This window comes from Castor canadensis, chromosome 6, assembly GCF_047511655.1.
Source record: "Castor canadensis chromosome 6, mCasCan1.hap1v2, whole genome shotgun sequence".
In the NCBI taxonomy this organism is placed as follows: Eukaryota; Metazoa; Chordata; class Mammalia; order Rodentia; family Castoridae; genus Castor; species Castor canadensis.
Genome location: NC_133391.1, coordinates 16,429,155 through 16,454,249, shown reverse-complemented (window position 1 = coordinate 16,454,249; position 25,095 = coordinate 16,429,155). Strand labels below are relative to the sequence as shown.

The window sequence follows — 25,095 nt, the reverse complement described above, 5'->3', positions numbered from 1 at the left end:
TGTCTTTTTCTTTTTTTTTAATTGTACTGGGGTTTGAACTCAGGACCTTGCACTTGCTAGACAGGTGCTCTACCACTTAAGCCATGCCTCCAGCCCCTCTCTTTAGTTATTTTGCAAATAAGGGCTTCTGCTTTTTCCAGATTAGTTTCGGACCTTGATCTTCCTAGCTATGCCTCCTGAAGCTGGGATTACAGGTGTGCCCCACCATGCCCAGTCAGGCTCAATGTCTTTAAGATGCTTAGTAGTCCCTTTCAGCCTGTCCTTAAATATATCTGAAGTCTTGACAAAAAGAATCTCACAGCCTTGCCCTTGACTTAATCTTTAATTAGAGAACATATTTTATTTTTCTGGATTTGAAACTTTTGTCTGGAGACAACACAATGAAAAACAGCTGCTCTTCTTATTCTTTCTTTTTTGAGACAGTTTCTCTATGTAGCCCAGGCTGGCCTCGAACTTGTGATCCTCCTGCCTCAGGTGCCCTTTCTAACCTGCAGGTCCCGCCTCCTTTCTATTTCATCTCAAGTCTACTGAAAAAAAAAAATGGAGTAGCTTCTTCTTTCATTAGTTTCTCTCTAGGCACCTAGAGAAATTCAGTTAGCCTTTTGTACTCAGAATCACCCTCATCACACCCCCGAACTCGTTAGGTGTCCTTTTCATTCGTCACATCAACCCAGCACTGTGGTAACTGTCCTGCCAGGATGTGACGCAGGTGTTCTTTTCCACCTGTGTCCTCTGAGTCTCTCTGAGCATCAGCGTCTCAAAGCCAGCATTTTAAGTTTTTGTTACAACAGCATTGTGTTAGACTTTTCATTTCTGTGACAAGGATCTGGGAGGAACGACTTTAATGAGGATTTATTTTGCCTCATGGTTCGGAGGTTTCAGTCCATGGCCAGCTGGCTCCATTGCTTTGGGGCCAAAAGAGAGAGGCAGAGCAGTGGGGGCATGACCCGGAAGCAGACAGAGAGAGAGAGAGAGATAAGAAGAGGCCAGGGACAAGTTATATCCTTTAGTAACCTACGTCCTCCAGTCAGGCCTCCTCTCCTGGTTTCTGCCACCTTCTAATAACACCATCAAATTATGAATCCATCAGTGGATCAATCCAAAGATTACAACAGAGCCCCATGACCCCATCACTCAAATGACCTCTTTTTTTTTTATATCTGCCTATTTCTGGTGAGAGTTTTGGGGACCTCTTTACCCTCTATCTTTGGTTGTTTCTGGCACTTGAACTAGATGTATTGATGGATGCTAAAACCAAAGAAGAAAAGATGGGGGAAGGGAAGAGGTAGAGGTGGGGATGCCTTTTGACCACTTGAGAAAATGATGGTCACCAAGAAGGAAACAATTGTCCCAGCTTGGGGGAGAGAGCACGGAGACCTCTCTGACTGTCCATCTTCTGGCTGTCACTCGTGGAAATCACTTTGTGCTCTGTGTAACTCTTTTTACTTCTGTGTAACTCTGTGTCCCAAAGCCAGAGATGGGATGGAACAAGTTTCTGTTTACTGGAGGGCTGGGTTATTCTACATTGGAGCATTTATGTTCAATCCTGCTGTAAATGCACAATAAAGGGAAGTCCCTTCTGTTTGTGTTGTTCTATGTTGACTTTAGTCTCCATTCTGTCATTGCTAAAACATTTTACTGACATTTTAATAGGATTATATATATTTAAAATAAAAGTTGGACCAAGGGTGTTGGGGCTATGAACCTGTAACTCTTACTCTAGAACTGTCCCAATGGTCAGCTGAGGACAGACAGCAGTGACATTTGTCATGTTAAGCAAAGTGCCACACTGTGCTCTTCCCCTTCTTGAGGTCTTGGGGCTTTGTATCCTGGGGCAAAGTGTCCCTGACTTTTTCCCTTCAAGGTCATTTCTTTGGTATGTGTTTACTGCTGACTGACAGTGACCACAGCCAGCATTTGTGGAAAGGTTACATGAGGCCAGGGACAGAGTGAGCTACCATTCACCCATCAAACCTGATCTTTACAGCACCCCCACAGGGAGACATGGTGACTGTCCCCTTTTGCAGATGAGGACTAGGAGATTTAGAAAAAACACACAACTAGCCCAAATTCACCAGGGCAATAGGCAAGGGCAGACTGCCCACTGGGTACTTGGGGGACCCCTAGATTTTCCAGGAGCTCCATGTGTGCATATGGACTTGCCACGGCAGTCTGGTGACTAGGTTGCTGTCCTGAAAATAAAGGTTTCTTACAGAGGCAAAAGATTGGGGGGAAGAACATATATAGAGACCCCAACTCTGTTCACTACCCTTTATGGAAACCCCTTCTGTGCACATATCCAAACTAGGTACATAAAACTCAGCCAGTAGCTCAAGTGATAGGACACTTTGGGAAGAAAAGACAGCAATACACAGCATAGCAAAAGCTAAATGCCAAAGGTGTGACGCCGGCAGAGAGGGCTGTTAGGGACTCACAAACTGTGTCCAGGCTCCCAGCCAGAGGCACAGAAACGCAGGAGACCCTGATTAACTTGTGTTGCTGGCTGGCAGTGCCAATGTCCCAAGTCCCTTGGCAGCTGAAGCAGCCAGTGGAGAGAGGTGATTGCTGAGCTGTTTGGATGAGAAGCTGATGGCTCTGTGTGGCCTGTTTTGTTCCTGATTGGCGTGAGAATTTTTACATCTATCTTTCCTTTCATTCTGGAAACTGGAGGCACCTGAGCTGGTGAGGGGTCTTTCTGCCACATACAGGGGGTACGAAACTGGGACCAAGGGAGGAGGGTGCGGTGAAGACAGCCTAGCTTGCTCCAGCCTCCTGGAGGCTCTGGCTTCCTTAGTGCATCCTAGGGAGGAGCACGAAGGGACTGACTGGTTTCTTTGTCTGTCTTTGGGACTGTCTGAGCCTCAGCGTGGTGTTTTGATTCTTTTTCTTGACAACACAGCCCTGAGTAGCGCCTGGGCACGTGGCTACTTTAACTCTTTAGGTTAACTGGTGCTCCTGAGGCACAGGGGTAGGGGAGACAAGTTTACAAGTGGGGGTAGACTTGGCTGAGGTCAACCCCAGAACAGGCTGCACACAGTCTGTGACATTTCTAGCTCACACCTGTGCCCGAACACCCTCTTTTGCTCATCAAATCCATTCTATGACCTTGGAAGGAGAAGTGGGGGCCACACCACGTGTCCTGGGACTCCGCGGGGCCTGGGTGGGTATGCCTGAAGGCAAAGGTACCTTCGTAGGTGGTGCCAGAGGTGGCACGCAGAAACCTTCTGGTCCCTCCAGTTTTGGCCACCTCCCTGCTGTTCTTTTCCTTGGAGCAGACTGAGGTGTCAGTCATTGTGGCCCTGGGTTTGGGCCCCTGGTGGGGGTGGGGGTGAGGAAGTTAGGGTGTGGGGCGCTTGGGTGAGTTGTCCAATACTGGAGAACCAGCAGTTCGGCGGAGTTAACGTGGGCAGCTTCTTCAGCGAGGGGAGGAAGCAGCGCCGTCTGCCAAAGCTGCAGCTCGCCCCCCGCGTGTCTGCTGCGTGTGCAGCGAGTGTGAGCGCGCGCGCCGAGGCGTTCCTCAGGTTGCGCTGCCTGGAAACCGGGGAGCCATTGGAGAGGCGTGGGGGTGGGGGTCCCCGACCCTCAGAGCAGCCGGAGGCAGGGGGGGTGGGGTGGCGATCGCTCTGCGGGGCGGCCACCAGGCCCCGGGGCGGAGCTGTGAGGGGAGGAGGCCCGAGCTGCATGGAGTTTCTAGGGCGCGCAACTCCGGCGGGGCCTCGGCCACTGGGCTCCGGGGCGCAGCGAGGCAGCCGCGCACATGGGCTGAGCCCGCGCGGCCAGCGGGAGCGGGAGCGGGAGGGGTAGAGGAGCGCGCGGTGCGGGGGGTGCGGGGCGCACGTCCCCAGACGGGAGCCGAGGACAAGGACAGGGAGTCAGGATCGCGCCCAGATCGCGCTGCCAGCCGACCAGGGGCTACGCGCTGGCCCGGGTGGCGCGGCGCGCGCGTGGGGAACGGCCCGGGGGCGCCCTGGGAGCCGGCGGCTGTGGCGGTGGCGGCGGCGGCGGTGGCGGTGGCGAGGATGCCGGCGGCGCGGGGACGCGGCTGCTGCTGCCGGCGGGGGGCGTGAGCGCCAGGCTGAGCGCTGCCCGCCCGGCGCCTCCATTGCGCGCCGCCCCCTCCCCGCGGGCCTCGGAAGAGGCGCCTCGGCGGCCGGGCTGCGGGGCCCCGGCCCAGCGAGAGGTGAGTGCCCGCCATCTCCTCTGTCCTCGCCCCCTGCCCTGCCCCGCGCATGACCCCCGCGGTGTCCTGGAGAGGTGGGCGCGCGAGCCGCCCGTACCTGTTGGCACCGACACCCGGCACCCACCCGCCCGCCTGCCCGAGCCACCGCGCCCTCCCCGGCGCCAGGTTGCCCGGCCGGGGACGTGGGACTGGGCAGGGGCCGCGGCGCCATCGGGTGTCCCGGAGCCGTGCGAGCCGATCTCTGAGCCTCCGGCTCCGGTAGCCCCGGCCGCGGGCGGTGTGGGGACGACGCCAGGGCGCAGGGACCCGCAGCGCAGCCCAGGTCTCGGGGCAGGCATGGCGATCGGGGATGGCGGGAGGTGGGGGTCCCTCCACCTGCAGTCCTCCCTTCCCAGGGCTGGTCCTTGAGGCCGCCCGCCCCAGGGCAGTGAACCTGGAGGCCTCAGGCAGCCCCGCGGGGACCAGGACCCTGCGCTCCGGGCAGCGTGGCTTCCTCGGGTGCCCAGCCTCCCGGGACCAGCACCACAGGGAGTGAACTTCTGACTTGGCCCGAGGGCACCGGCAGCAGCAGGTAGTTCTGGGCCGGCCTCGGGGTTCCGGAGAGCCTCACGCCCACGCGCAGGTGGCGTCCAGCGTGGACAGGGCAGCGCCTGCCACGTGCGCCCTGCGACCCACCCCGGCGTAATTTCCCACTGCTCATTTTTCTTGGACCTGGAGTGTGGGAGGAAACCCTTCCTTCTCTTTGTGTCCCAGCCCTTAGCTCTCAGGTGAAACGGTGCGGTGCTTGCAGTTCCTTGGGTGCCAAGACTGGGGCGCCATCCCCAGGCTCTGATTTTTTTTTTGCAAAACAAAAAGTCTTTCCCATGCTCAGAAAATACCAGCCTAGAGCCGCGGTACGTCCTGATTAGTGATCATCACTGTATTTTAGCGTGGCCTGCAAGGCCACCGGAGTTGAGATGACCTTCTTTTTTAAAAAAAGGGACAGGCTCCCCTCCTGTGTGTTCAGACACCCGCAGCATTTACGCACAGATAACTGTGCTCTGCTTCTTTGACTGTGACTTTCACTGGCCAAGATAAACTCTTTTCAATTCAGGCGTCAGAGCCCAGGAAAAGGCTGTAAAGCCATTTGGTGTGAAATTGCGGTGAGGCTGAGGCTGGCTTATGTTTTGCATGGAAGCTTCCTCCCGGGCTTGGTGGTGGTGGTTTAAATTTTTTTTTTTAATTTCCTTTTTTGCAAGGTGGGAGGAAGACCCAGGGGATGGAACCCAGGACCTTGTGCATGCTAGGCAAGCACCCTACTGCTGAGCTACACCCCTGGACTTCCCAGTGTGCTTGAGGGGTTGGCTGAAGTCTAGGTGGCACTTCAGACCCCTCCTGGCCTGACAGCTCGGTGTCTCCCCTGTTTAGAATTCAATCTGGGCTCTGGGAGCTGCACCCCTTTGCTAGGTCCTCAGGCAGGGGGTGGGGTCCCCACGAATAACCACAGCTTTCCCCCTGAGTTGCACAGAGGGCCCGGACCCTGTGAGCTCCTGAACATCAGTGGGGTTTTCTGGCCAGTAGCCTGGTGAAAGAGGGGCCGTCTCTATTGAGAAGCTGTTTGGCTGAGCTGAAGTTGGTCGCCCTTGTATCCAAGTAGGGTATTCAAAACACATCTCTGGAAATCCAATTCCTAGGGTATTTTATCAGATGATAGCAAAGTCCTTGCGGAATTGTCCAGCCAGATGTCACCTTCCCTTGAGCTCTGAAAGTAACTATTGCCAGCAACCGAGGTGATGGTGTAGGGTGAGGGTTTTTTTTATAGAAGGAAAATAACTTAGTTCAGCTGATTCCATTGAGAAAAAGAACCAGGAGACAAGATGGAGACACACGGTCCCTCTCCTCTGCTGGGTGTGGGAAGGGCACTGGGACAGGGTGCCATATGTGTGACAGCCACTCTTTGTTGAGTTTTTGCACTTGTCTTCTCCATGGGAAGCCTTTGCTCAGATACTGGGCGCAGTTGAGTTCCAGTTCAGGAATTTCTTTAGTGTTGCCTGTGGCTTCAGGGTGAAGAGTGTGTTTTTGGGTCACCAGCTTGGTGGGGTGTCTGTGAACTGCCCTCAAGCCTGTCCAGCTCTGTGTGCAGCAGGGACCTTCCCTGCCTAGCCTGGCACCCACAGCCTGCGCACTGGTTTAGTTTATTTCTTGGGGTGCGTGTGGTACTGGGGTGATGCCCCCAGCTCTTTTGTATTTTGTTTTTAAGACAGGGTTTCACTGACAGGCTGAGCCATCCTTGAACTTGGGATCCTCCTGCCTTCAGCTTCCTGAGTAGCTGGGATTATAGACATAGACCACTGTGCCCAGTTATGTATAGTTTGTTGGGTGGCAGAGGTGGCTGTCATTCTTATTATGAGAACGTTTGATAGGCTTAGGGCACTTCAGGCCCTTGAAGAGCATCTTTGTTCAGATTTCCAAGACCCTGCTTTTGTGGCAGACTTGGGTACATTCAGGGTTATACCGTGTATCATATTTGGGATGTTGTATAAGTATGCCTGGGGTTCTCGTTTGATTCTACAGGTCTGGGTTTCTGACTGCATCCTGGATTCTTTATACACTGTTTGCTTATCACACAAAAAGGGTTGCAGGAATCTCTGCTTGGAGTCAAAGTGGTGCTCTGTCTGTGTTTGTTGAGTGACTCTACATCCACATCACACCCCTCATTTATTTATTTCTTAACTTTTATTTTGGCAGTACTGGGGTTTGAACTCGGGGCTTCCCACTTGCTAGGCAAGCACTGTACCACTTCAGCCACACTCTCAAATAGGTTTTGGTTTAGTTATTTTTTTAGACAAGGTCTTGTGTTTTTGCCTGGGCTTGGCCTTGAACCCGGATCTTCCTACCTGTGGCCTTCTAAGTAGAACACAGGTGTATGCCACCACCAGGCCTGGCTTGTCTTTTAAGATGGGGTCTCACTAGCTTTTTGCCTGGGTTGGCCTTGAACCTTGATCCTCCTGATCTCTGCCTTCTGAGTGGCTGGGATTACAGGCGTCAGCCACCAGAGCTGACTAGTTCTCATGATGGCTGGTGAAGGCCGGGCATGGGAGGAGCACTTGGGCTTAGGAGGGGGCAGAACTCCTTGCCAAGGCCCCCGTCTTCCCTTGTGCGCCTCTGAATAGATTTGAGCCCAGACTAGTTACTGTTCTTATGATCACTGTTTTCTGCAGATTCCCTGCCTGGGCCCATATTGGTAGGGGATGGGTGACATCTTTGTCCTTTACTGGAATGCTGGCCGTGCTGGGAACCCTCAGGCGGTGCACGGAGTCCTGAGTCTTAGGCAAAGGACCAACCTTAAAGAGTGGTAGAGCATGCTCCATCTGAGAGTCGTTCTGAATGTGGTCTCAAAGGAGAGCTTCTGAGAGAGAGAGAGAGAGAGAGAGAGAGAGAGAGAGAGAGAGACGAGGATGTGACTGTCAAGAAAGTTTTGCAGGTTAGTTGGGGGGGGCTCAGACCCTGTGTCCAGGATACGTATTTGTGAGTGGAGACAGGCGGGGGGTGGTGACCAGGACAGGGTGGAGGGGACAAGTGACCTGAGTTTGCAGGGTGATGATGGAGTGGCCAAGCTTGCACGGGCATGGCAACACAGAGCCAAGGGTGGGCGTAGGTCAGAAGACATGTGGAAGATGTGAGGGGACAGCTGGTGGCCTGGAGTTCTTTGAGTTTAAGGCTGAGACAAGGGAGGACTGAGAGAAGAGGCTGGAAAGATGGGATCGTTTGTCAGGACCAGCAACGCACCTGGCTCCTTTAAGGAATGGGTGACGTGGTCACATGAAGCAAGTGGAGATGACAGTGAAAGAGCAGAGCCATGGACACCAGACAGCATCCTGGCCCTGAAACCCAGGCAGGGGCATGGGGAGAGCTGGGTTCAAGCCACAGAAAATAACTCTGGCTAACAACTGAGGCAGAGCAGAGAATGCTGGGAACTCGGAGGACCAGGACCTCCCTGGAGGCCCAGGCTTGGGGCACATAGGACTGAGGTGACCCGAAAGGGATCTTGGTGACAGGAGCTCCCAGTGGCCTCCCCAGCTGAGGCTTTGGAAGGCCATGGCACCCAGCCTTCTGTACTGTTGTGATCAGTGGACTTTTCTGTTGCAGGCCAGCTGCTCAGAGGGTGTGACAATTGACGTGACTTGGGGTCCCCAGAGCCAGGGCGCGGGGTAGATTTCTCAAGGTCACTGAGATGAGGAGAGGTCATTGTCTGGAACGATCATGGATGTGGACGTGCGCTCTCCCCAGAAGGGAAAATGAACAGGAAGAATTATCTCCTGCGTTTCCAAGTCAGGTAACAGGGTGAAGAGACAAAATCAAGGTACATCCGACATTAAGTGACTGGTTTGGTTGTGGGTTGCCCTCCAGAGACCAGGCTGTGGGAGAAGGTGACACCTATTTTAAAAGTCTCCGGAACAGGCTGCTGAAGTGGGGTGCTATACCTCCACCCCAATTCTTGGCACCTTGAGAACACTTTTCATTCATCCGAACAGTGACTACTGAGCATCTCTGCCTTCAGTACGGGGGAAAATGGCAAATTAGACAGACAGAGGGGACACGCTTATATTCTAGTGGCACAAGACATAGTAAAAACGTAAAATTAGAAACAGAACTGCAGGCTATAATTGAGCACCGAGGGCTGTTCCAAACTAGGTGGATCTGGACTCCAGTGCTGACACTAGAGTGACCGGAGGGCAGAGGTTGGGTGAGGATCTGGGAAGGAACTTCCAGGCAGGCCAAGCAGCTGGTGCAAAGGTCCTGGGGTAGGAGTGACCTGAGTATGTTAAAGTAGGAAGGAGGCGGAAGTGGCAGGAGATGAGTTGGGCTCATCACCATGGGACGTTTGGGGTCAATGCTGAGTTTGGTGGGAGCCCTGGAGGGTTTGTGACAAGCCATGATTCAGTTTCTGTCTTCTAAAGATCACCCTGGCAGCTACATATCTTGTATTCACAACCCGGTCCAATAAAGTGAGTCTCTGTCCCGTAGAGTGTAAAATGAAATGCAGTGTTTGCAAGTGACAGATGGCGAGGCAGTGCATTGGTGACGTTAATTTAGTGATTTCTAGTGTGGGTGCAGACAAAACTGTGTTTGTAGCGTGTTTTAGTCTGGTTTAAAAGAATGATGGAGAAAAATGGAAGGAAACAGACCCAAAATGTTCACAGCGCTCGTGTTCAAAGGGCTTGGCGTTGCGGGTGATATTTGTTTGTTTGAAACGGAGCACACATTTCTTTCATGATTGGAGAGAGTTTATTACAAATGCAGGAGCTGATCACAGACATGGTGTGTGCCCGCCAAACACAGATTCCCTGACACTTTATTCTTGAAAACTCAAAACTCATTGTTTTGATTGGATCAGAAAATGGGATGCATGTTTTGTGCTGGTCCTCCAATGGGTGGCTCTTTGTTTTATGCTTGAGAAATATTTTAAATGAGGAAAATAATTTTTTTTTTTTTGAGACAGGGTCTTGTGTAGCCCACGCTGGCCTGGAAATCACACTCCCAATTTTTTTTTTGGCAGTACTGGGATTTGAACTCAGGACTTTGCCCTCACTAGGTAGGCACTGTACCACTTGAGCCACTCCACCAGCCTTTCTTGTGCTTCAGTTATTTTTCAGACAAGGTCTCACGTTTTTGTGTGGTGCTGACCTTGGAGCTTGATCCTCTCATCTGTGCCTTCCCCAATCTTATTTTTATTTTTTATTTTATTCAGATTATTTTATTGGGATTTGAACTCAGGGCCTCGCACTCACTAGGCAGGCACTTACAGCTTGAGCCACTCTGACAGCTCCACTCCCTCTTGCAGCAAATCACTGGGCGACTTTGCTCAGAGAGGCCGAATCTTGCCTTTTTAGCACTTGGAGTGCTTGCTGCAGGCGTAATTCACACTTATAAAGAACAGAGCGGTTAAATATTCATTAAAAACTCATTTCTGAGCATGAAACATTGTTCTCGGTCCCAAAAGTTAGTATAGTGATTACAAATCAAGTTAGGCGATATGAAAACTTCCAAGTGCAAATTACGCAGCTAAGCTAATTATTTTGGTGACATATTTATTACAACAGAATATCATCCTGGGAAAACAGGAAAAGAAAAAAAAATTAAGTGAGCAGTGCTTAGAGTCCACATGTGTGCATGGACCAAAGTCTAGCTCGTGGTCTCCTAGCACAGACCCCATTGGGGGTGCCAGGGAGTAACCGTCACAAAGTCAGTCTAATGTCACCAGACAGTGTTGGAGTGAAGTCTCACCCTGCAGTTCAACAGAGTCATTATTTTTCCCTGTATTACTTTAAACTCATGGCTTCTTGAGAAGGCAAGAATGAATACCCGATTTGCAGAGTTTGCTGCTTTAAAATGAATTTTAAGAAGTGAGTCTTGGGCTGGGCACCAGTGACTCATGCCTGTAATCCCAGCTATGCAGGAGGCAGAGATCAGGAGGATTGTGGTTCGAAGCCAGCCTGGGCAAATAGTTCCTGGGTTCAAAAAAACCCATCACAAAAAAAAGGGCTGGTGGAGTAGCTCAAGGTGTAGGACTTGAGTTCAAGCTCCAGTACTGCAAAAGAAAAACCAAAAAACCAACCAACTAAACAAACAAAAAAACTGAATCTTGAGTATCTCGTGTTATAGATGGGGAATGATGGGGACCAGAGGGATTGAATGTCACCTGTTCTGCTAAATAGGTCCATTCCCTGCCCTGGCACCCTTTCCTCCACTCAACCATGGCTCTATGTTACTAGTAAACAAATTAATTTCAGTAAGCCCAAGAATTAGGAGAGCATGCTAAACCCTCAAAAAAAAATGGGAGGGTTTTTGAGACACTCATTCATTCTGCAAAGTGTAATTTGTCTGCGTACTGATAACAGGCCTAATTACTGTGTAAACATTTTTATAGCCTGGTAAGAAAATCCGAAACATCTGTACTACACATTGACGGAGGATTTCAGCTTCTAGCTTTCCTCCAGCCTGGTTTCAAATCTGATGTACAGTTGATGATTCATTTTATTACCCATACACACATCCAGCAGGAATTGGATATAATAGCTCCCTCTGTGCCGTCCACTCTCTGGTTGCCAGGATGTCCCCCGTTTTCCTGGGGAGACCCAAAGATGCTCAAGGTCACAGGTCGTTCTCGGTGGATGGAACTCAGGCAGCCTCGCTCGGAAGGAAGTGCATTGACTCACCGGCTAATCTTTGCCTTGCCTTGCTGCTTTGGCGCATCAGCTTAAGTGGTTAAATCGTTTATTCATTTAGGCAAACGCAGGGATACAGAGCCACACAGCGTGCTCGGCTTGGATGCTGTGCTTTCAAGCCTGTTTTTCGGGTTGCCACAATCCTTTGAGTCATTCAGTGGTGGCGAGTCCACGGCAGATGTCTGCCCTCAGCTGAGGTCACAGAGTCTTCTCCCCACCAAGACTCAGCCCTCAAGTTACAGCACCTTGCTTCTAAGCTGTGCTAGGTCCAAGTACTGCTGGCCTCCAGCTTGGCTCCCAGGTGACTTTTTTTTTTTTTAAGAGGGGGTGAGACTTGAACTCAGGGCTTCACACTTGCAAAGCAGGCACTCTGTCACTTGAGCCACACCTTCAGTCCATTTTTGTTCTGGTTATTTTGAGGATAGGGTCTCGAGAACTATTTGTCAGGGCTGGCCTCACACTGCTATCCTCCCTATTTCAGCCCCCCAAGTGGCTGGGATTACAGGAGTGAACCACAGTGCTCAGCCCAGGTGATCTTAAATAAACACGGAAGTTCTAAAATTCTCAACACCCATTACAGAAGCCGATGGAGCCCTCTAAGGGTAGCAGGCACCAGGGAAGAGTCCCCTAATTAAAGAGAAGGGGACAATGCCACAGGATGTTGTCAGTGGGTCCTCACACAGAAACATCAGCAATAGCCTGGAATTCTGGGTCAGGAGGCAGGCTGACTCTGAATCCCGCTCACCAGAAGGACTGATGCCAGGGACTACCTGCCAGGGGCTGGTCCAGATCCCAGGTTCTACTCAGCTCCCAGCAGGGAGAGGGTGTCTGAAGAATGATGTTTTGTCCTTTGATTTGGAGCTCTCCTGTCCCCTCCCCTTTTGCCAGAAAAGTCAGGGTCGCAGGAAGTTCTTGGTGGGAATTTGAAAAGTCTTGCTTTGGAAGTGTGTGACTCCCTGGTCGAAATCTTCCCCATGCCTCTTAAAGACAGGTGGAGGGCAGGGAGCTCACCTGTGCTGCTACTGACAGGTGACAGCTTTCCCTGGGAGTGGCCGTGTTCTGCAGGAATTAGAACCCTCCCACCAGTGACCTCACAGAGGGAGGCAGGGGCAGAGATAGTGACCTCATGGTGAATAAGAGCTGCAGGGAGGATGGAAACCTGCGGCTTCCTGGGAAAGGATTTGTTTAGGATAAAGGCAGGACAGATGCTCCCCAGGGAGTCACCTGGCTTTGAACTTGAGCCCTGGCACAGGAAGCAGAGGTTTTGGTTCAGTGGCTCCCAACTCAGCTGCACATTGGAGTCCCTCCGGGAGCTTGACAAAGGTTCCCGTGGCCGTGACCTCGAGTCACAGACCAGTGATGGCTGGACTCTTCCCCGGTGGGTAGGGAGATGGGTTCCCTTCTCCTTCCCCAGTGACCCCACGGAACAGCCAACCTTGAGAACCAGGGCTCCAGGACAGCCTTCGTCAAATGGCTGGTTCCCAAATCATCTGTGGATTTTGTTATGTGGCAAACATTTTTTTTTTGGCAGTAGTGGGGTTTGAACTCAGGGCCTCACACTTGCTAGGCAGGTGCTCTACCACTTGAGCCATGTCCCCAGCCCTTTTTTGTGCTTTATTTTTTTAGATAGGGTCTTGCATTCTTTTTGGTTTTTTTTGCTCCACTGTGGTAGGAGACTGCAGTTCTTCTACTATGTTTCCCGTGAAGCTTGGGGTTGCAGGTGCACCAGCATACCTGGTTGGTTTGTTGAGATGGGGTCTTGAGAACTTTTTGCCTTGGCTGGCTTTGAACTGCAGTCTTCTGTGTATCTGCCTCTCCAGTAGCTGGGATTATAGGTGTGAGCCACTGTGCCCAGCTTACCTGGCAAATTCTGATTGTGAGGTCCGAGCTGGAGGCAGGAGCTGTGTCCCTAACAAGACCCAAGTACTGGGGGTGGCGGGCCACACTGGGAGCAATAAAGTGACAGGTACAAGAGACAATTTCCCAGCTTCCTTGTCTTCATACCAAAGGCTTCTCACGAGATTGCTGGCAGCTTCGGGGCTCACTGAGGACAGGGTTGGAGAACCAAGCGACATTATGGCAGTCCTATTCACAATAGCCAACCTGTGGAATCAGCCTGGGTGCCCAAGAACCAATGAATGATGTATGTATACAGCATGAATATTACTCAGCCATGAAAAAGAATGAAATTGGGCAAAATAAGCCAGTCTCAGAAAGAAAAATATTGCATGTTTTCTCTCATACATTAACCTAGACCTAAAAGCACAACAGAAAAAGACCTCTTCCCCACCCCTGGAGTCGAGGAGGCTCTGGCAGAGGCCCAGAGCAAGCTTCAAGTTCACTCTACACGAAACCTATTTATCCTTCTGGACCAAGCTCATTTTCTTGTCCCTGACTGGGATTCAGAGTCAGAATAAAGATGCAGAGGGCTGGCTGGGCTGGAGGAATTTTCTAGCCTGAACCATTGGATCTGGTGGTGGAGGAATCAGAGACCCAGGGTGACTTGTCCAGAGTCCAACGGCACAGGGACCAGGAGACCAGCCTGGGAGAAGTCACCTCGTGCTGTTGTGGGCACGGGGGACCCGAGAGGCAGGAAGGCGGTGGCACAGTCACGTGGAAGGCACCTGGGACGGAGAGGCGTCACCGTTAATTACATGGAAACACCTCCTCCCTCCAGCCTCCCCACCACCTCCGTTAAGGGCTTCTGTGTTTGTAGCTGACACCTTGACAGGTGTTCAACAGCCCGTTCCAGGTGAGACTTGGGTGCAGACTGCCCCTATTTTGTGCAAAAACACCACAGTGACCATTTGCACCCCAAAGATTTTCTCCTGTCATTCAAGCAAAGACCTTTGGTGATGTCCAGGTTTCTTGGCGTCACGGAGGATATGGCAAGCCTGTCGTAAGAATAACTTATAATTTATGTCCTTGACATTTATCACCTGGGCGTGACAGGCTCCGCCTGGGATGAGTAATAAATTTCATTTTGTTGGATCTTTTTTTCTTTTCTTTTCTTTTCTACCTTTCAGTGCAAGGCACCTGTTTCAGAATGTCAGTGCTGACATTTTCTCTTTGTACTTTGTAGACTGACTTGAGAAGAAGACAGTAAGTGGGGGACCTCAGGGTCTCCAACAGGCAGGGGACATGTTTTTCCCTGGGAGAGCAGGTCTTGAAATAGAACGGGAGGAGATTTAGGGGTGCGCATAGCGCAATTATAGCTAATGGTTACATAAGCAGTCTTGTCTAAGTAATTCCCACATGTTAAACGCACTTCACCCTTTCAACAGCCCTGTAAATTAGACACCGCGATTATCCTCATTTTTATAGATAAAAATACCAAAGTTAAGTGCAGTAATCCTCTCTTGGATCCATTCTGAGACCCCCCAGGGGTGCCTGAAGTTCCAACTGCTCTTGAACCCTGAATTTCCTGTATTTTTCCTGTACATGCACCCCGTGACAGTTGAATTTGTAAGTTGAGCACGCTAAGCGATGAACAGTCACCAGTAATAAAACAGAGCAGTTACAACAATGGGAACGCATCTTCTGCTCATGTCTTCCACACATAAAATTTAATATCTTTTCCGTTTCAATTAAGTGCTGTCTCACCCATGGTGGCCGTAATTTTGCAGTTTGAGGTCCAACAGTTAAATTTGCACGATTTTCTTTTTCCCTCTTAGCAATTTCATGGGCAGGAGAGTTCTCACCATGCAGCTTAGCAGTGGTTTAGGTTCTTTCCTTATTATTAAGTTGAGAGGATCCACCTTCTCAGTGCAAGAAAGCATTTTACAGCTTCTCTGTGGCATCTCGGAATTGCCACTGTCACTACTCTTAGGCTTTGTGACCGTAATTATGTAAAATAATAATGTGACATTTGACTTGATAGCCCAGAATGCTTCCAAGAAACTAACAGGAGGGTAGCCTATACGGTGTGGATACACTGGACCAGGGCAGGCTGGTGTAGGGTAAGTTTGAGATGTTTTCACACTACTCTCAATGGTACACAACTGAAGACTTATGACTTATTTATTTCTGGCATTTTCTGCTTAATAATTTTGGATAGTAATTGACCTCAGGTAGCTGAAGCTGTGTAAAGCAAAACCATGGATGGGGGAGGGGGAGGAAGGGGATACTTACCTTGTGAAAGTCACACAATGCATAGTGAAGTTTGACCTGTGACTTTAAAAGTCACGCTCTTAACCTTGGATGCCTCCGTAATCCTCAGGGTGTTCACAGCCCTGTGGGGAACTTCACAGGATATTTTGATGTTCTCTGACATTCTTGACCTCATCCCATGGGGTCGGCCCCATCCTGTTTCCTTAGTCTGTGCTCTTCTGGTTCTCTGTCGATGTGTTTGTTGAGGGACTAACATCTGTGCTAACTCCAGTCATAAGCAAAGAAGAGAATCCAGAGTTCTCTTGGTGGGTTGCTTTGTTGGCCACTGTGGAATTTTCCATTTGTGGTGTCAGTGCTCAGAAAGTTCCGGAATTTGGATTTGGGGGTAGGAGTGATCAGCCTACAACTCATTTAGGCTTTGTAGGTTATATGGCACCTGTTGGAACTACTCAGTGTGAAGGTGACCACCGGTCTTCTCTGTGTCTTTGCATGGCGGTCTGTCTGTGTGTGTCTGGGTCCCAGTCTGATTAGTTAGAGCCAACCCCATGGCGTCGTTTTAACTTAATTACCTCTTTAAAACTCCACTCTCCAGTTCTGAGAGGTCAGCATAAGAGTTTTTGTGGGGACACAGTTCAACCCAGGACTTTTCTCTCTCCGTATGTGGTACCTCACCGGTTGGTATTCCCGAAGTTTCTATCCTTGCGGTTCCTAATTTTTCTCTTTGAACGACCGTCTTTCCCTTCATGCTGTGACCCTTGGGTCCTCAATCGTATCTGTCTTCCGATATTTCTGTTGGAGCGCCATATTCAACGTGGCCCCCACAGAATAACCCCATTCCCTCACCAGGACACAGTGTGTCTCCTGTCTGTCCCGAAGTCCCCAGTCTCACAGTCACAGAGAATGTGGTTGTCTCTCTCTGCCTCTCTCCGGCCCATGTGTGATCATGAGTCAATCCCCTGTCCTCATTGTCACCTCTGCTGCTCTTCTTGGACTTGATCCAGCTCCTGGCAACTTCTCTCCGCTGTCTTCCACTTCTCCAAACCCACCTTCAGCTGCTGCTCGGTTCCTGCTCAGAAAACACACGCCGAGTAGCGCCTGAAAGCCTCTGCTTCCACCCCACCGAGATGAACGTTTTGACTGCTTGGTAACTTTGGCGGGTTGTTGCAGCTCACCATCTCTGTCATCTTCACGTCCCACCAGAATGACTGACTTCTGTGACTTTTGCTTATACATATGAGACCCCTTTGTCATTCAAAGGCAAAGCTGAGTTGCCTTCCCCATGATGTGTCCTGTGATGTCACCTTGACATTAACAGCTCCTTACACTGATTTGTACTCTACTTACCTGTCTCTCTGGCTTGTGCTGGTGACACAGTTAGAATCACAGAGTCCTGGAGATGTAAAATCCGAGGGATTTTAGAGGGATCTCTTTCAATAAGGAAATAGGTCCTCTGTGAGCTAACCGGAAGCTTCATTTCTTCTTCTTCTCCTCAACTGTAGGAAAGAGGCTTAGTGTGGAGTCCGTGTGGGGTTTTTTCACAGTTGTTAGTAGAGTGTGTTACCTGTAAGACATGTTTAGAGATCTTTCTTTTCTTTTGGCAGTGCTGGGACTTGAACTCAGGGCCTCACGCTTGCTAGGCAGGCTCTCTACCACTTGAGCCTCTCCACCAGACCTTTCTTTGTGAAGAGCGTTTTTGAAATAGAGTCTCACGAACTATTTGCCTGAGCTGACTTTGAATTGCGATCCTCCTGATCTCTGCCTCTGAGTAGCTGGGATTACAGACGTCAGCACTAGTGCCTGGCTCAGTGGGTGACAATACTGTGAGGGTCTAGCTGTCCATTTGGCTGTCCGTGATGGTAAGACCTGGGCATCATGGTGGGAAGAAGTCTGCATTGCTTGATCCACTTCAAGTGACCCTGATCTTGTGTCACTCACTCTGTGATTCCAATGGGACTGGAAATAATAGTTCTGATACTTCCTTTGCAGGAGAGGTGGGGAGGAATGGAAGTGCAAGCTGAATGGCTTCTTTCAGTGACTTGAATTCTTTGGAAAAGAAGCAGGAGAAGAAACAAAATAAAACCAAGGTGTTTTTGAAGGGAAGCCATTAAGAAACTCTGAGCAGATGAATAAAGGTCTTATTTTTTGCACTGAATATATCACTCACTGTAGGAACCTTGGAAATAGGAACTCTGCTCTTGAACTGAGTTTCTGGTTGACAGAGACAGGTGAGGACAGAAAAAAAAGGAGTCACAGACACTCCAAAATAGCCACAAGCCACTGTAACACAGATCACTGGGAGACATTTTTCTGGGAGGGTGTGACAATTTAATATTCTTTGTTCTGCCTTGCCTGGGCATGCGTATCTTTTCTTTTTTGCCTTTCTCAAAGATTTTTTTTTTTTTTTTGATTCCCTGCATTGACATGGGCTGGCATTTCCCACTCTGGTGACTGTCACAGCCAGTTCCTCTTAAAGCATTAAGTCCTCCATCCTCTGTGCCCCTCGAACTCACCCCTTCCTTTCCTCCATGAGTGGTGACTGCCCTGTGGTTGTGGCTCTGTCCCCAGCGTCTGCCACGTGGCCAGCCCATTCTGACAGATGCTGTCTTTTGTCAGTTCCCTGGTGGAGCCAGTCAGCCAGAGAGAACAGAGTTGCACGAGCAGTTGTAGCACCAAATTGTAAGTCAGAACCCTCAGCCTTCATGGTGGGAAACACTCCAGAATAAACCTTCCCATGGGGTGATGAACTCCAGGACTCACCAGCCGTCCAGGGATCCCCCAGGAGAAAACACTGTCCTGTGGCCTTGGCTTTCTCACATAGAAATGTCCCTGTAGGTGCCTAAATAAAAGACTTGCTTAAACTTTAAAAAATAAGCAAATAGTAGCCAGTCGTGGTGGCTCACGCATGTAATCCCAGCTACTCAGAAGGCAGAGATCAGGAGGATCACGGTTCGAAGCCAGCCTGGGCAAACAGTTTGTGAGAAAAAAAATCTCAAAAAAGTCCCATTACAAAAAAAGGGCTGGTGGAGTGGCTCAAGGTGTAGGCCCTGAGTTCAAATCTCAGTACTGCCAAAAAAAAAGCAAATAGAAGAAAATCTATTTTTAACCCAACAACCCAGAGATCAGCAATAATAGTTTAGGGACAGAACTCTCCCAGGGTGTTTGGCGCAGGCTGCTGTCTTTATTCTGTATGGGAAGGGGCTGTGAGGTGAGGGTGCCGTGTGACCTGTTTCTTTACTTCATAGAGTCACCGCCTCGCCATGCCAGTGGCTTTTCTCATTTCAGTGTTTTTAACAGCGCCGTGCCCTGTGTTATTTTTGACTTTACTGTTGACAAATCCAGGGCTCACCTGCAAGTATTTTCCTAAGAAGTTCTTAGGATGATCAGGTCAAGGATTTAGACGGATGACTTTTGTCAAGGTTTCATCCTTCTCTGTCCCTCAGGGACGAGTGACAGGGCTCATTTCCATACGTCCTCGTGTGCTGGTGGCATTAAGTTCTTTCTGAAACTTGAAGGCTGAAAAGATCTCATACTATTTTCTCTTGGATTTCTGGGATTATAAGGAAACAAAATACATTTTTTTTTCACGTACTGACTGGCCATTTGATTTGTTTGTTAGGTGAATTAAGTATTGATGTTTTATGTCTGTTTATCTATTGAATTGTAAAAAAATTGCAAAACTCTTGAACAAAGAATGGTAGCTTTTGTAATGTGAATATTCGCAAGTTTATGCTCCCTCCCTCTCTTTCTTTCCTTCCCTCCCTCCCTCCTTCTCCTCCTTCCTCCTTTATTTATGTTGGGACAGGGTCTCCCTATGTAGCCCAGGCTGGCCTGGAATTCATGATCCACCTGTCGCAGCCTCCCAAGTGCTGGGATTATAGCTATGTGTGCCACAACTGGTTATTTCTTTTGTATTATTTTTAATTTATTGATTTTTTAAATTGTTGTTATTGGTACTGGGTTTTGAACTCAGGGCTTCACATTTGTGGCTCTGTCTCTAGCCCTTTTTGCTCTGGTTATTTTGGACATCAGGTTCTGCTTTTTGGCCCAGGCTGGTCTATTTCAGGCTTCCTGCCATAGCTGGGATGACAGGCATGTGCCACCACACCCAACCTTTTCTGTTAAGATGGGGTCTCAGTTAACTTTTTTGCCTAGACTAGCCTGGAACCATCTCAGCTTCCCAAGTAGCTTTGATTTTTTTTTTTAACACTTAATCAAATATTTTATCCTCCCCTTTTAAATATTTAAAGTGGGGGGTCATGGTTAGAAAATTCCTCCCAAGACTACATAAATATTTGCCTCTGTTTGTATGTAAAAATGAAAAAAGTATATCTGTGCTTCATTAATGTAGTGTTTTGTGGATAGCTAGACTGACACACAGTGACAGTCAGTCCCTTGCTGTCCTGGGGTTGTGCTGGGAAGTAGGAGTCCGGGGTATGTTTAGCTGCTGGAGTTCTGTTGAGCTGGGGAAGCAAGGCTAAGAGTCCTTCTGTCTGTGCACAGACTGGTCCCGAAGTCCTTGTTCCCAGCGGGCATGTTCCCCATCCTATTCTGGCCTGGTGTGTCCTTTCCTTCCTTTCTGCCAAGGCTGTCCTGCTGGATGTTGGGGTCACAGGACGCAGCAGCAGTGGACCGTCTCTGCAGGTGAGGGAGGGGTTCTGTCCATCTGCCCTTGACCCAGGCCTCCCACGGCCTTGGCCTGTCAGGTGTGCAGCTGACTGTCTGCCTCCTTCCTGATATCCCACGATGGACACAGAATATTTCATTCCCTGTGGTCCCCATACTTCTGTGGCCCTCCTCCTTCTTCCTCTCTGTCCTTGGTGCTCACAGGAGATATTTCCCTGCCTCCCCATCCTTCCTCTTATTTTGGGAAGAAGAGAAATGAGTGACATGAATAATTTGCCATTTTTGAGCCAGAAATCTAACACACTTTCTCCTTAAATTTTTTAAATCTGTGTAGTGTGGATTTTGGCTAGGATAGGATCTAGGGGCTGACTTTATAATTTTTTTCCAATTTTACTGAATAACCTGGGCACTGCTTCAGAAGGCTGGTCCTTCTGAATGGAAGGACGCTCATTTCCAGACTTCTCAGCCTTTTCTGTTCTATTGCTCTTGAGGCCTTTTTCTAGTTTCTGCCCTGGCTTAATTATAGGAACTTAAAAAAAATTTATGATAAGGCAAATGGTCCATTGTTCTGTCTTATATTTTGAAATGATCAGTTATTTCTCAATGGGAAAATGGTGACTATTTTTCTGACGTTCTCGGAGCTTTCAACTTGTCATTCTTAAAAAAAAATGATGGAATTGTTCTTTCTTTCACTTGCCCTTTCTGAATTTCCTAAGCCTGGCTCAGCTTTTCCAGAGTTACATTTCAAATTTGCAGAAAAACTCAAACTGACCAACTAAACAAAAACCTCCTTCCCCCTCCAAAAAACCACCCAATAGCCTATCGTGGCTGTCGTGGCCTCCCCTGTGACCTTATTTTTTGGCCCTCTCCACTGCAAGGTGTCACAGTGTGCTGTCTGTCATGGGAAAATACAGCTTTTGGGCACAACCTGGGGTGAAAAATAAAACCTCAGATTTCACCAGTGAGTGATTCATTAGAACCAAAATGTCCCTTGCATCTGTCAGGTGGCTCTGAGCGTTCACCAGAGCAATCCACGGTCTCTCTCCCTCCCAAGTGGGGACAGGTATCTTGGTCTAGAGTTGGCTGCTGAGTTCCTTCTGTTACCTGCTTTCTGAAGCCATCTTGCTCTGCCCCCGTCCCACCACTTTCCTCTGTCCATCTCGGGGCTCTTTCCCCTTCTCTTAGATTGTCCTATTTGTTTCTCCTAAGCACGGCCCTTGGCTGTAGCATCCAGCCTCTTTACAGATCACTGCCTTCTCTCTCTTTTTCTTTCTTTCTTTTTTTTTTTTTGCGGTACTGGGGTTTGAACTCAGGGCCTGCACCTTGAGCCACTCCACCGGGCTTTTTTTGTGGTGGGTTTTTTCAAGATAGGGTTTCACGAATTATTTTGCCCAGGCTGGCTTTGAACCACAATCCTCCTGATCTCTGCCTCCTGAGTAGCTAGGATTACAGGTGTGAGTCACCAGCGCCCAGTCTCTTAACATAAAAATCTGATTGTAAACCATCTTTGCTTCCCTTCTTTGCCACTTCTAAATCATGCTGATGTCACCTCACCATCCCAGCTGCATAGTTGAGGGCTGGAACTACCCAGAGTCCTCTGGAGGGAGGCACCTGGGTGATATCGACATGACAGCCACCAAAGGCACGTTTGCTCTGGTCTCCTGGATCCACTCTAGGCCGTTGCTGGAGGATTAGGTGACGTGTCCTGGGTGCCACATTGTCACCTTCCCTGTGTCAAATGCAGTGAGGGGTACTTTCTGAATAACCTCAGTTACTTCTCACAGCCTGGTGGTGAGTCAGAGATCTTGTGCCTCCCATTTTCTTGGTGGTCAGACTGAGAAGGAGATCGGTTGTGCTGTCTGGTTTTACAGCTAGAATGTGACAGTTAGGTCTGTCTCTGTGCTCAGAGAATGTCATGGACAGCCAGTGGCCAGTGCATGGGTCTCACCTGCGCGCCAGCCCGCCAGTGTAACACAGCCTCCCTCAGGTTGGAGAAGGCCTGGCAGGAGTCCCTCTGAGGATGTCACACCTTGTCACATAATGAAGCCTCTTGTCCTCCTGTCTGGATCGCTCCTGGCCCTGTGCAGTTTAGAAGCAGAAGGTCCAGGCCAAGCCACTCATAAAAATCAGCACATGTCCCCAGACCTGGGGATTAAGGTCATTTTGGAAGAGAGTGGGGGAAGGTGACTAAATTAGCTTGACTTTGGTGCCTCGCTAACTTGGAGCAGAGGGTGGGACAGGATCCAGTGTCGTCATTCCTGGCTGGCTATGGGGAGCCTCCAAGTCCTGTTTGTCCTCCACTGGCTGCTGGTCCTCCCTGCTGGTCCTTCTGATGCCCTCAGACAAGGGCTCCTGGAGGTGGCTTGCTCTCCTCAGACTTCCTGGAGTCCCTCGAGTCCCACAGGAAGGCTCTCCCCTCCTTTCTTTTCTGTTGTGCCTTTGACACCTGCTAAGTGTGCCCCCTCTCCTCATGGCCTTCACCAGGCCTTGTGTCCCCCAGAGGGGAGGCTCCATCTATAGATCCTTTGGGGACACTTGGGACCCTCCTGCTGGCATCCATGGTATGACTTTCAGATACAATCTGTGTGCGTGGCTCCAAGAGCAGAGGCCCTGCCTCAGTTGTAACTTCAGGAAGGTGGCCGGTGCCTATAGTCAGGATGTCCCTCCAGGACAAGTGGATGCTTTCTGCCCTTGCTTCTCTGTGCAGTCCACAATGAGTTCTTTCTTTTGTGGTGCTGGGGTTTGAACTCAGGGCTTCACTCTTGCTAGGCAGGCGTTCTATCATTTGAGCCACTCCACCAACATGTTTTGCTCTGGTTATTTTGGAGATAGGGTCTCGCTTTTTGCCCAGGACAACCTGGATCCTGGTCTTCCTACTTAAGTCTCTTGCACTTGCTGGGATTACAGGTGTCTACCACCATCTGCCCAGATTCAACGCTTTTTTTTTTTTTTTTTATTTAGCACTTGGTGTATTGCCTTTGAGCTCACGATTGGGAGAACATTGCATCTAGGAGCTCACTGCTTGGTTGTGTCCTGTGGATTTTTGTTGCAGTGTATATCTGGAGCATACAGAAACTCCTGCTCTTCTCATAGAAGATTTTGCTCTGTCCCCAGGTCTTTGTGAAGGTTGGAGAGTGAGTGACAATCCCCACAAAATGTCCTTCCAGCAACCTCACTGTTTGTTTTTTATCTCTGCTGGTTACGACTCCATCACTAGGCTCCTTCCTGTGCCGGCAGATGTCTGGAGGTGGCCACTGTCCTGCTTTCACGTCCTCTGCCTGGCTGTTGGGATGATTTTGTGCTTGGTTGTGACATTCTGGCTGCTGTCCACAGGGCCCCTGAGTCTGGTCTCATCAGTCGGGAGGTCTGTGCCCAGCATCACCTCCCTGTGCCACCTGGAGCAGGTGGCTGCTCTGGACACCCCCACCCGCACCCCAGTCTCTTTCTGAGTGTGCATCACTTTGGGCAGCTGTATGGACCAGACATTATTTAATTTGTGGGACTCTGTCCTGACTCTCTTGTAAGCTTTTTGGGGACATAGGCTGCGACTTCTGCAGCATGGCCTTCCAAGGGCCACACCTTAACCAACGTCGTAAGAGCCTAACGCACAGATGGCTGAGCTGGGGATCTGGCCTCTCTGGGTAGATCAACTCAGCCTTCCAGGGTAACTGCTGGGTGGTGTGGTCAAATGAGAACCCTTAGAAAACAAACGAGGTCCTTGTTCTCCATGTGAAGATCTTATTTCCAAACAGCCTCATGCTGTCGACTCAAAGATAATAGGTGAGTTTCAAAGCACTCTACAACAAAATGATGGATTGAATGAATCTAATTTGCACGCTATTCATTTTATGGAAATTAGCTAAAGGGAAGCGGATCTCCAGGGGTTCTGCGTCTGTCTTCATGAATCTCTTCAAGCCTTTTCTGGGGAGATAGGCTAAGACAAGTTTAGAAAAATGACACCATGAGACTTCTTCATACAATTAATACACAGTTTTACGATTAATAATCACGTGGTATAAATTGAAAATGAGCAGTTAGATTGGGCTCGGTGGTGCACACCTGTAATCCCGGCTACTTGGGAATTGTAAATAGGAGGATCACAGTCCAGACCAGCACAGGCAAAAATGAGAGATCCTATTCAAAAAGTAATTAAAGCAAAAAGGGCTGGTGGAGTGGCTCAAGTGGTAGAGCATCTGCCTAGCAAGTGCAAGGGCCTGAGTTCAAATTCCAGTACTGTCAACAAAAAAAAAAGCACATACGAAAGTCCTCTGTTAATCATAATAATTTATCAAATTATTTCCTCCATGATGAAGCTGTGCAGTGTGCATTCATGGGGTCCTTTGACCTTTAGGGATAAATTTTAGCTATTGATCTTCACTATTGTCTAGCAATTTCTCTTTTAAATTACGAGAAGGGAATGGTTTATGTGTGCAAAAATAAATGTAAAATGCTTACACATTGAATCAGGTTAAAAACGTTAAAAAAGCCCAAACTAGGAAAACTCATTAAACATTAAAAAGCCAAAACTCAGGCTCTATCCCCACGTGTGACAGCCCTGGGGTCATTAGGTTCAGATGAGGTCACGAGGGTGGGCCCTTCACAATGGCATTGGTGTCCTTGTCAGCAGAGACCCGGGAGCTTGGTCTCTTTGTCCTCCTGCCCTGTGAGGACACAGAGAGAAGGTGGCTGTCCACCAGCCAGGAAGCACGCCCTCACCAACACCCAGCCACGCTGCCATCCTGATTTTGGACTTCCAGCCTCCAGAAAGGTGCCACCCGGTGTGTGGTGTTTTGTTATGGCAGGCTGTGGAGACACAGAGGTGCCTTTCTGAGAACCTACCAGAGTCAGCGTTGGGCACCTCGAAGAGACCTCATGACCCGTTCCCTCCCGCTGTCTTGGGAGAGGCCTCCCAACTCTGATGACAGGTGTCCTGTCTCTGCAGACAGCTGTCTAAGGCTGTTGGTTTCACACAGA

At 49.5% G+C, this 25,095-nt stretch overlaps 1 protein-coding gene across 1 annotated transcript in view; it reads left to right on the top strand.

Moving 5' to 3' along the window:
- Positions 1 to 4,075: 4,075 nt before the first annotated feature.
- The window catches only part of Caln1 (calneuron 1), a 306,904-nt gene continuing 285,884 nt past the window's right edge, over positions 4,076 to 25,095 (top strand). Inside the window, exon 1 of the mRNA XM_074075771.1 lies at positions 4,076 to 4,180. The gene's annotated coding sequence lies outside the window, so the exon portion shown is untranslated. The remainder of the gene's footprint in view (positions 4,181 to 25,095) is intronic.